The following is an 11,219-nucleotide window of genomic DNA, read 5'->3' as shown; positions in this document are numbered from 1 at the left end:
TATTTGGTCATATTGTATTTATAACAAAGTTACATTAATAACATAATTTATGTAAGAACTTACCTGATAAATTCATTTCTTTCATATTAGCAAGAGTCCATGAGCTAGTGACGTATGGGATATACATTCCTACCAGGAGGGGCAAAGTTTCCCAAACCTCAAAATGCCTACAAATACACCCCTCACCACACCCACAAATCAGTTTAACGAATAGCCAAGAAGTGGGGTGATAAAAAAAGTGGGAAAGCATATAAAATAAGGAATTGGAATAGTTGTGCTTTATACAAAAAAAATCATAACCACCACAAAAAGGGTGGGCCTCATGGACTCTTGCTAATATGAAAGAAATGAATTTATCAGGTAAGTTCTTACATAAATTATGTTTTCTTTCATGTAATTAGCAAGAGTCCATGAGCTAGTGACGTATGGGATAATGACTACCCAAGATGTGGATCTTTCCACGCAAGAGTCACTAGAGAGGGAGGGATAAAATAAAGACAGCCAATTCCTGCTGAAAATAATCCACACCAAAAATAAAGTTTAATGAAAACATAAGCAGAAGATTCAAACTGAAACGGCTGCCTGAAGTACTTTTCTACCAAAAACTGCTTCAGAAGAAGAAAACACATCAAAATGGTAGAATTTAGTAAAAGTATGCAAAGAGGACCAAGTTGCTGCTTTGCAAATCTGATCAACCGAAGCCTCATTCCTAAACGCCCAGGAAGTAGAAACTGACCTAGTAGAATGAGCTGTAATCCTTTGAAGCGGAGTTTTACCCGACTCGACATAAGCATGGTGAATTAAGGATTTCAACCAAGATGCCAAAGAAATGGCAGAAGCTTTCTGACCTTTTCTAGAACCGGAAAAGATGACAAATAGACTAGAAGTCTTTCGGAAAGACTTAGTAGCTTCAACATAATATTTCAAAGCTCTAACAACATCCAAAGAAACAGAATTTATGCTTACCTGATAAATTACTTTCTCCAACGGTGTGTCCGGTCCACGGCGTCATCCTTACTTGTGGGATATTCTCTTCCCCAACAGGAAATGGCAAAGAGCCCAGCAAAGCTGGTCACATGATCCCTCCTAGGCTCCGCCTTCCCCAGTCATTCGACCGACGTAAAGGAGGAATATGCATAGGAGAAATCATATGATACCGTGGTGACTGTAGTTAGAGAAAATAATTCATCAGACCTGATTAAAAAACCAGGGCGGGCCGTGGACCGGACACACCGTTGGAGAAAGTAATTTATCAGGTAAGCATAAATTCTGTTTTCTCCAACATAGGTGTGTCCGGTCCACGGCGTCATCCTTACTTGTGGGAACCAATACCAAAGCTTTAGGACACGGATGATGGGAGGGAGCAAATCAGGTCACCTAGATGGAAGGCACCACGGCTTGCAAAACCTTTCTCCCAAAAATAGCCTCCGAAGAAGCAAAAGTATCAAATTTGTAAAATTTGGTAAAAGTGTGCAGTGAAGACCAAGTCGCTGCCTTACATATCTGATCAACAGAAGCCTCGTTCTTGAAGGCCCACGTGGAAGCCACAGCCCTAGTGGAGTGAGCTGTGATTCTTTCAGGAGGCTGCCGTCCGGCAGTCTCATAAGCCAATCGGATGATGCTTTTAAGCCAAAAAGAGAGAGAGGTAGAAGTTGCTTTTTGACCTCTCCTTTTACCAGAATAAACGACAAACAAGGAAGATGTTTGTCTGAAATCCTTTGTAGCCTCTAAATAGAATTTTAGAGCACGAACTACATCCAAATTGTGCAACAAACGTTCCTTCTTTGAAACTGGATTCGGACACAAAGAAGGCACAACTATCTCCTGGTTAATATTTTTGTTAGAAACAACTTTCGGAAGAAAACCAGGTTTAGTACGCAAAACCACCTTATCTGCATGGAACACCAGATAAGGAGAAGAACACTGCAGAGCAGATAACTCTGAAACTCTTCTAGCAGAAGAAATTGCAACCAAAAACAAAACTTTCCAAGATAATAACTTAATATCTACGGAATGTAAGGGTTCAAACGGAACCCCTTGAAGAACTGAAAGAACTAAATTGAGACTCCAAGGAGGAGTCAAAGGTTTGTAAACAGGCTTGATTCTAACCAGAGCCTGAACAAAAGCTTGAACATCTGGCACAGCCGCCAGCTTTTTGTGAAGTAAAACAGATAAAGCAGAAATCTGTCCCTTCAAAGAACTTGCAGATAATCCTTTCTCCAAACCCTCTTGTAGAAAGGATAGAATCTTAGGAATTTTTATCTTGTTCCATGGGAATCCTTTAGATTCGCACCAACAGATATATTTTTTCCATATTTTATGGTAAATTTTCCTAGTTACAGGCTTTCTAGCCTGAATAAGAGTATCAATGACAGAATCTGAGAACCCACGCTTTGATAAAATCAAGCGTTCAATCTCCAAGCAGTCAGTTGGAGTGAGGCCAGATTCGGATGTTCGAACGGACCTTGAACAAGAAGGTCCTGTCTCAAAGGTAGCTTCCATGGTGGAGCCGATGACATATTCACCAGGTCTGCATACCAAGTTCTGCGTGGCCACGCAGGAGCTATCAAGATCACCGAAGCCCTCTCCTGATTGATCCTGGCTATCAGCCTGGGAATGAGAGGAAACGGTGGGAATACATAAGCTAGGTTGAAGGTCCAGGGCGCTACTAGTGCATCGACTAGAGTCGCCTTGGGATCCCTGGATCTGGACCCGTAGCAAGGAACCTTGAAGTTCTGACGAGACGCCATCAGATCCATGTCTGGAATGCCCCATAATTGAGTTATTTGGGCAAAGATTTCCGGATGGAGTTCCCACTCCCCCGGATGAAATGTCTGACGACTCAGAAAATCCGCTTCCCAATTTTCCACTCCTGGGATGTGGATTGCAGACAAGTGGCAGGAGTGATTCTCCGCCCATTGAATTATTTTGGTCACTTCTTCCATCGCCAGGGAACTCCTTGTTCCCCCCTGATGGTTGATGTATGCAACAGTCGTCATGTTGTCTGATTGAAATCTTATGAATTTGGCCTTTGCTAGTTGAGGCCAAGCCTTGAGAGCATTGAATATCGCTCTCAGTTCCAAAATGTTTATCGGGAGAAGAGATTCTTCCCGAGACCATAGACCCTGAGCTTTCAGGGGTTCCCAGACCGCGCCCCAGCCCACCAGACTGGCGTCGGTCGTGACAATGACCCATTCTGGTCTGCGGAAGCTCATCCCTTGTGACAGGTTGTCCAGGGTCAGCCACCAACGGAGTGAATCTCTGGTCCTCTGATCTACTTGGATCGTCGGAGACAAGTCTGTATAATCCCCATTCCACTGTCTGAGCATGCACAGTTGTAATGGTCTTAGATGAATTCGCGCAAAAGGAACTATGTCCATTGCCGCAACCATCAAACCTATTACTTCCATGCACTGCGCTATGGAAGGAAGAAGAACAGAATGAAGTACTTGACAAGAGCTTAGAAGTTTTGATTTTCTGGCCTCTGTCAGAAAAATCTTCATTTCTAAGGAGTCTATTATTGTTCCCAAGAAGGGAACTCTTGTTGACGGGAATAGAGAACTTTTCTCTACGTTCACTTTCCACCCGTGAGATCTGAGAAAGGCTAGGACAATGTCCGTATGAGCCTTTGCTTGTGGTAGAGACGACGCTTGAATCAGTATGTCGTCCAAGTAAGGTACTACTGCAATGCCCCTTGGCCTTAGCACCGCTAGAAGGGACCCTAGTACCTTTGTGAAAATTCTTGGAGCAGTGGCTAATCCGAATGGAAGTGCCACAAACTGGTAATGCTTGTCCAGAAAGGCGAACCTTAGGAACCGATGATGTTCCTTGTGGATAGGAATATGTAGATACGCATCCTTTAAATCCACCGTGGTCATGAATTGACCTTCCTGGATGGTAGGAAGAATTGTCCGAATGGTTTCCATTTTGAACGACGGAACCCTGAGAAATTTGTTTAGGATCTTGAGATCCAAAATTGGTCTGAATGTTCCCTCTTTTTTGGGAACTATGAACAGATTGGAGTAAAACCCCATCCCTTGTTCTCCTAATGGAACAGGATGAATCACTCCCATTTTTAACAGGTCTTCTACACAATGTAAGAATGCCTGTCTTTTTATTTGGTCTGAAGACAATTGAGACCTGTGGAACCTTCCCCTTGGGGGCAGTTCCTTGAATTCCAGGAGATAACCTTGAGAAACTATTTCTAGCGCCCAAGGATCCTGAACATCTCTTGCCCAAGCCTGAGCGAAGAGAGAGAGTCTGCCCCCCACCAGATCCGGTCCCGGATCGGGGGCCAACATCTCATGCTGTTTTAGTAGCGGGAGCAGGCTTCTTGGCCTGCTTACCTTTGTTCCAGCCTTGCATCGGTCTCCAGGCTGGCTTGGTTTGAGAAGTAACATAATTTATGCTTACCTGATAAATTCCTTTCTTCTGTTGTGTGATCAGTCCACGGGTCATCATTACTTCTGGGATATAACTCCTCCCCAACAGGAAATGCAAGAGGATTCACCCAGCAGAGCTGCATATAGCTCCTCCCCTCTACGTCACTCCCAGTCATTCGACCAAGAATCAACGAGAAAGGAGAAACCAAGGGTGAAGTGGTGACTGGAGTATAATTTAAAAGATATTTACCTGCCTTAAAACAGGGCGGGCCGTGGACTGATCACACAACAGAAGAAAGGAATTTATCAGGTAAGCATAAATTATGTTTTCTTCTGTTATGTGTGATCAGTCCACGGGTCATCATTACTTCTGGGATACCAATACCAAAGCAAAAGTACACGGATGACGGGAGGGATAGGCAGGCTCATTATACAGAAGGAACCACTGCCTGAAGAACCTTTCTCCCAAAAATAGCCTCCGAAGAAGCAAAAGTGTCAAATTTGTAAAATTTGGAAAAAGTATGAAGCGAAGACCAAGTTGCAGCCTTGCAAATCTGTTCAACAGAGGCCTCATTCTTAAAGGCCCAAGTGGAAGCCACAGCTCTAGTAGAATGAGCTGTAATTCTTTCAGGAGGCTGCTGTCCAGCAGTCTCATAGGCTAAACGAATTATGCTACGAAGCCAGAAGGAGAGAGAGGTAGCCGAAGCCTTATGACCTCTCCTCTGACCAGAGTACACGACAAACAGGGAAGACGTTTGTCGAAAATCCTTAGTTGCCTGCAAGTAGAACTTGAGGGCACGAACTACATCCAGATTGTGTAGAAGACGTTCCTTCTTTGAAGAAGGATTTGGACACAAGGATGGAACAACAATCTCTTGATTGATATTCCTGTTAGTGACTACCTTAGGTAAGAACCCAGGTTTAGTACGCAAAACTACCTTGTCTGAGTGAAAAATCAGATAAGGAGAATCACAATGTAAGGCTGATAACTCAGAGACTCTTCGAGCCGAGGAAATAGCCATTAAAAACAGAACTTTCCAAGATAACAATTTTATATCAATGGAATGAAGGGGTTCAAACGGAACACCCTGTAAAACGTTAAGAACTAAGTTTAAACTCCATGGCGGAGCAACAGTTTTAAACACAGGCTTGATCCTAGCTAAAGCCTGACAAAAGGCCTGGACGTCTGGATTTTCTGACAGACGCCTGTGTAACAAGATGGACAGAGCTGAGATCTGTCCCTTTAATGAGCTAGCCGATAAACCCTTTTCTAAACCTTCTTGTAGAAAGGACAATATCCTAGGAATCCTAACCTTACTCCAGGAGTAACCTTTGGATTCGCACCAGTATAGGTATTTACGCCATATCTTATGGTAAATCCTTCTGGTAACAGGCTTCCTAGCCTGTATCAGGGTATCAATAACCGACTCAGAAAAACCACGTTTTGATAAAATCAAGCGTTCAATTTCCAAGCAGTCAGCTTCAGAGAAGTTAGATTTTGATGTTTGAATGGACCCTGTATCAGAAGGTCCTGTCTTAGAGGTAGAGACCAAGGCGGACAGGATGACATGTCCACTAGATCTGCATACCAAGTCCTGCGTGGCCATGCAGGCGCTATTAGAATCACTGATGCTCTCTCCTGTTTGATTTTGGCAATCAATCGAGGAAGCAGCGGGAAGGGTGGAAACACATAAGCCATCCCGAAGTTCCAAGGTGCTGTCAAGGCATCTATCAGAACCGCTCCCGGATCCCTGGATCTGGACCCGTAGCGAGGAAGTTTGGCGTTCTGGCGAGACGCCATGAGATCTATCTCTGGTTTGCCCCAACGTCGAAGTATTTGGGCAAAGACCTCCGGATGAAGTTCCCACTCCCCCGGATGAAAAGTCTGGCAACTCAAGAAATCCGCCTCCCAGTTCTCCACTCCCGGGATGTGGATTGCTGACAGGTGGCAAGAGTGAGACTCTGCCCAGCGAATTATCTTTGATACTTCCATCATTGCTAGGGAGCTTCTTGTCCCTCCTTGATGGTTGATGTAAGCTACAGTCGTGATGTTGTCCGACTGAAACCTGATGAACCCCCGAGTTTTTAACTGTGGCCAAGCCAGAAGGGCATGGAGAACTGCTCTTAATTCCAGAATGTTTATTGGCAGGAGACTTTCCTCCTGATTCCATTGTCCCTGAGCCTTCAGAGAATTCCAGACAGCGCCCCAACCTAGTAGGCTGGCGTCTGTTGTTACAATTGTCCAGTCCGGCCTGCTGAATGGCATCCCCCTGGACAGATGTGGCCGAGAAAGCCACCATAGAAGAGAGTTTCTGGTCTCTTGATCCAGATTCAGAGTAGGGGACAAGTCTGAGTAATCCCCATTCCACTGACTCAGCATGCACAATTGCAGCGGTCTGAGATGTAGACGTGCAAAGGGTACTATGTCCATTGCTGCTACCATTAAGCCGATCACCTCCATGCATTGAGCTACTGACGGGAGTTGAATGGAATGAAGGACACGGCATGCATTTAGAAGCTTTGTTAATCTGTCTTCTGTCAGATAAATCTTCATTTCTACAGAATCTATAAGAGTCCCCAAGAATGGAACTCTTGTGAGAGGAAAAAGAGAACTCTTCTTTTCGTTCACTTTCCATCCATGCGACCTTAGAAATGCCAGAACTAACTCTGTATGAGACTTGGCAGTTTGAAAGCTTGAAGCTTGTATCAGAATGTCGTCTAGGTACGGAGCTACCGAAATTCCTCGCGGTCTTAGTACCGCCAGAAGGGCACCCAGAACCTTTGTGAAGATTCTTGGAGCCGTAGCCAATCCGAATGGAAGAGCTACAAACTGGTAATGCCTGTCTAAGAAGGCAAACCTTAGATACCGGTAATGATCTTTGTGAATCGGTATGTGAAGGTAAGCATCCTTTAAATCCACTGTGGTCATGTACTGACCCTTTTGGATCATGGGTAAGATTGTCCGAATAGTTTCCATTTTGAACGATGGAACTCTTAGGAATTTGTTTAGGATCTTTAAATCCAAGATTGGCCTGAAAGTTCCCTCTTTTTTGGGAACCACAAACAGGTTTGAGTAAAACCCTTGTCCTTGTTCCGACCGCGGAACCGGATGGATCACTCCCATTAATAACAGATCTTGTACACAGCGTAGAAACGCTTCTTTCTTTATCTGGTTTGTTGACAACCTTGACAGATGAAATCTCCCTCTTGGGGGAGAGAATTTGAAGTCTAGAAGGTATCCCTGAGATATGATCTCTAGCGCCCAGGGATCCTGAACATCTCTTGCCCAGGCCTGGGCGAAGAGAGAGAGTCTGCCCCCCACTAGATCCGGTCCCGGATCGGGGGCCCTCGGTTCATGCTGTCTTTGGGGCAGCAGCAGGTTTCCTGGCCTGCTTGCCCTTGTTCCAGGACTGGTTAGGTTTCCAGCCTTGTCTGTAACGAGCAACAGCTCCTTCCTGTTTTGGTGCAGTGGAAGTTGATGCTGCTCCTGCTTTGAAATTCCGAAAGGGACGAAAATTAGACTGTCTAGCCTTAGCTTTGGCTTTGTCTTGAGGCAGGGCGTGGCCCTTACCTCCTGTAATGTCAGCGATAATTTCTTTCAAACCGGGCCCAAATAAAGTTTGCCCCTTGAAAGGTATATTAAGTAATTTGGACTTAGAAGTTACATCAGCTGACCAGGATTTTAGCCACAGCGCCCTACGTGCCTGAATGGCGAATCCTGAGTTCTTAGCCGTAAGTTTGGTTAAATGTACTACGGCTTCCGAAATGAATGAATTAGCTAGTTTAAGGACTCTAAGCCTGTCCGTAATGTCGTCCAGCGTAGCTGAACTAAGGTTCTCTTCCAGAGACTCAATCCAAAATGCTGCCGCAGCCGTAATCGGCGCGATGCATGCAAGGGGTTGCAATATAAAACCTTGTTGAACAAACATTTTCTTAAGGTAACCCTCTAATTTTTTATCCATTGGATCTGAAAAAGCACAGCTATCCTCCACCGGGATAGTGGTACGCTTAGCTAAAGTAGAAACTGCTCCCTCCACCTTAGGGACCGTTTGCCATAAGTCCCGTGTGGTGGCGTCTATTGGAAACATCTTTCTAAATATTGGAGGGGGTGAGAACGGCACACCGGGTCTATCCCACTCCTTAGTAACAATTTCAGTTAGTCTCTTAGGTATAGGAAAAACGTCAGTACTCGCCGGTACCGCAAAGTATTTATCCAACCTACACAATTTTTCTGGTATTGCAACAGTGTTACAATCATTAAGAGCCGCTAAAACCTCCCCTAGTAATACACGGAGGTTCTCCAATTTAAATTTAAAATTTGAAATATCTGAATCCAATCTGTTTGGATCAGAACCATCACCCACAGAATGAAGCTCTCCGTCCTCATGTTCTGCAAGCTGTGACGCAGTATCAGACATGGCCCTAGTATTATCAGCGCACTCTGTTCTCACCCCAGAGTGATCACGCTTGCCTCTTAGTTCTGGTAATTTAGCCAAAACTTCAGTCATAACAGTAGCCATATCTTGTAATGTTATCTGTAATGGCCGCCCAGATGTACTAGGCGCCATAATATCACGTACCTCCCGGGCGGGAGATGCAGGTACTGACACGTGAAGCGAGTTAGTCGGCATAACTCTCCCCTCGCTGTTTGGTGAAATTTGTTCAATTTGTACAAATTGGCTTTTATTTAAAGTAGCATCAATACAGTTAGTACATAAATTTCTATTGGGCTCCACCTTGGCATTGGAACAAATGACACAGATATCTTCCTCTGAATCAGACATGTTTAACACACTAGCAATAAACTTGCAACTTGGTTACAATCTTATTTAACAAAAACGTACTGTGCCTCAAAGAGCACTAAACGATTAAATGACAGTTGAAATAATGAACTGAAAGACAGTTATAGCATCAATCCTTAAAAACAACACAACTTTTAGCAAAGGTTTGTTCCCATTAGTAAAGTAACAATAATTAAATTTGAAACATAAAAATTACAGAGCAACGTTTTTAATCACAGTCAATATATAAGTCTCACAGCTCTGCTGAGAGAATCTACCTCCCTCCAAAGAAGTTTGAAGACCCCTGAGATCTGTTAGAGATGAACCGGATCATGCAGGAAATACAAGAGTAACTGACTGGAATTTTTTGATGCGTAGCAAAGAGCGCCAAAAACGGCCCCTCCCCCTCACACACAGCAGTGAGAGAGAAACGAAACTGTCACAATTAAAACAAGCAACTGCCAAGTGGAAAAATAATGCCCAAATATTTATTCACTCAGTACCTCAGAAAATGCAAACGATTCTACATTCCAGCAAAAACGTTTAACATAATAAATACCTATTAAAAGGTTTAATGTACTTTTAACAGAGTAATTCCGGTGAAATACCATCCCCAGAATACTGAAGTGTAGAGTATACATACATGTCATTATAACGGTATGGCAGGATTTTCTCATCAATTCCATTCAGAAAATAAAAACTGCTACATACCTCAATGCAGATTCATCTGCCCGCTGTCCCCTGATCTGAAGCTTTTACCTCCCTCAGATGGCCGAGAAACAGCAATATGATCTTAACTACTCCGGTTAAAATCATAGTAAAAACTCTGGTAGATTCTTCTTCAAACTCTGCCAGAGAGGCAATAACACGCTCCGGTGCTATTGTAAAATAACAAACTTTTGATTGAAGTTATAAAAACTAAGTATAATCACCATAGTCCTCTCACACATCCTATCTAGTTGCTGGGTGCAAGAGAATGACTGGGAGTGACGTAGAGGGGAGGAGCTATATGCAGCTCTGCTGGGTGAATCCTCTTGCATTTCCTGTTGGGGAGGAGTTATATCCCAGAAGTAATGATGACCCGTGGACTGATCACACATAACAGAAGAAATTACCCTCTTGCTTAGAGGATGTAGAATTTGAGGCTGGTCCGTTTCTGCGAAAGGGACGAAAATTTGGTTTATTTTTAGCCTTAAAAGACCTATCCTGAGGAAGGGCGTGGCCCTTTCCCCCAGTGATGTCTGAAATAATCTCTTTCAAGTCAGGGCCAAACAGCGTTTTCCCCTTGAAAGGGATGTTAAGCAATTTGTTCTTGGAGGACACATCCGCTGACCAAGACTTTAGCCAAAGCGCTCTGCGCGCCACAATAGCAAAACCTGAATTTTTCGCCGCTAATCTAGCTAATTGCAAAGTGGCGTCTAAGGTAAAAGAGTTAGCCAATTTAAGTGCATGAACTCTGTCCATAACCTCCTCATAAGAAGATTCTTTATTGAGCGACTTTTCTAGTTCTTCGAACCAGAAACACGCTGCTGTAGTGACAGGAACAATGCAGGAAATTGGTTGTAGAAGGTAACCTTGCTGAACAAACATTGGCTTTTATTTAAAGTAGCATCAATACAGTTAGTACATAAATTTCTATTGGGCTCCACCTTGGCATTGGAACAAATGACACAGATATCTTCCTCTGAATCAGACATGTTTAACACACTAGCAATAAACTTGCAACTTGGTTACAATCTTATTTAACAAAAACGTACTGTGCCTCAAAGAGCACTAAACGATTAAATGACAGTTGAAATAATGAACTGAAAGACAGTTATAGCATCAATCCTTAAAAACAACACAACTTTTAGCAAAGGTTTGTTCCCATTAGTAAAGTAACAATAATTAAATTTGAAACATAAAAATTACAGAGCAACGTTTTTAATCACAGTCAATATATAAGTCTCACAGCTCTGCTGAGAGAATCTACCTCCCTCCAAAGAAGTTTGAAGACCCCTGAGATCTGTTAGAGATGAACCGGATCATGCAGGAAATACAAGAGTAACTGACTGGA

The 11,219-nt window shown here is 43.5% G+C and overlaps 1 protein-coding gene across 1 annotated transcript in view; it reads right to left on the bottom strand.

Annotated features, from left to right (window-relative positions):
- The window catches only part of MTMR6 (myotubularin related protein 6), a 205,516-nt gene that overhangs the window by 56,704 nt on the left and 137,593 nt on the right, over positions 1 to 11,219 (bottom strand). The window lies entirely within an intron of this gene.

This window comes from Bombina bombina, chromosome 3 (genome assembly GCF_027579735.1).
Source record: "Bombina bombina isolate aBomBom1 chromosome 3, aBomBom1.pri, whole genome shotgun sequence".
NCBI classification, from domain to species: Eukaryota; Metazoa; Chordata; class Amphibia; order Anura; family Bombinatoridae; genus Bombina; species Bombina bombina.
This window is presented reverse-complemented; position numbering and strand designations above follow the sequence as displayed.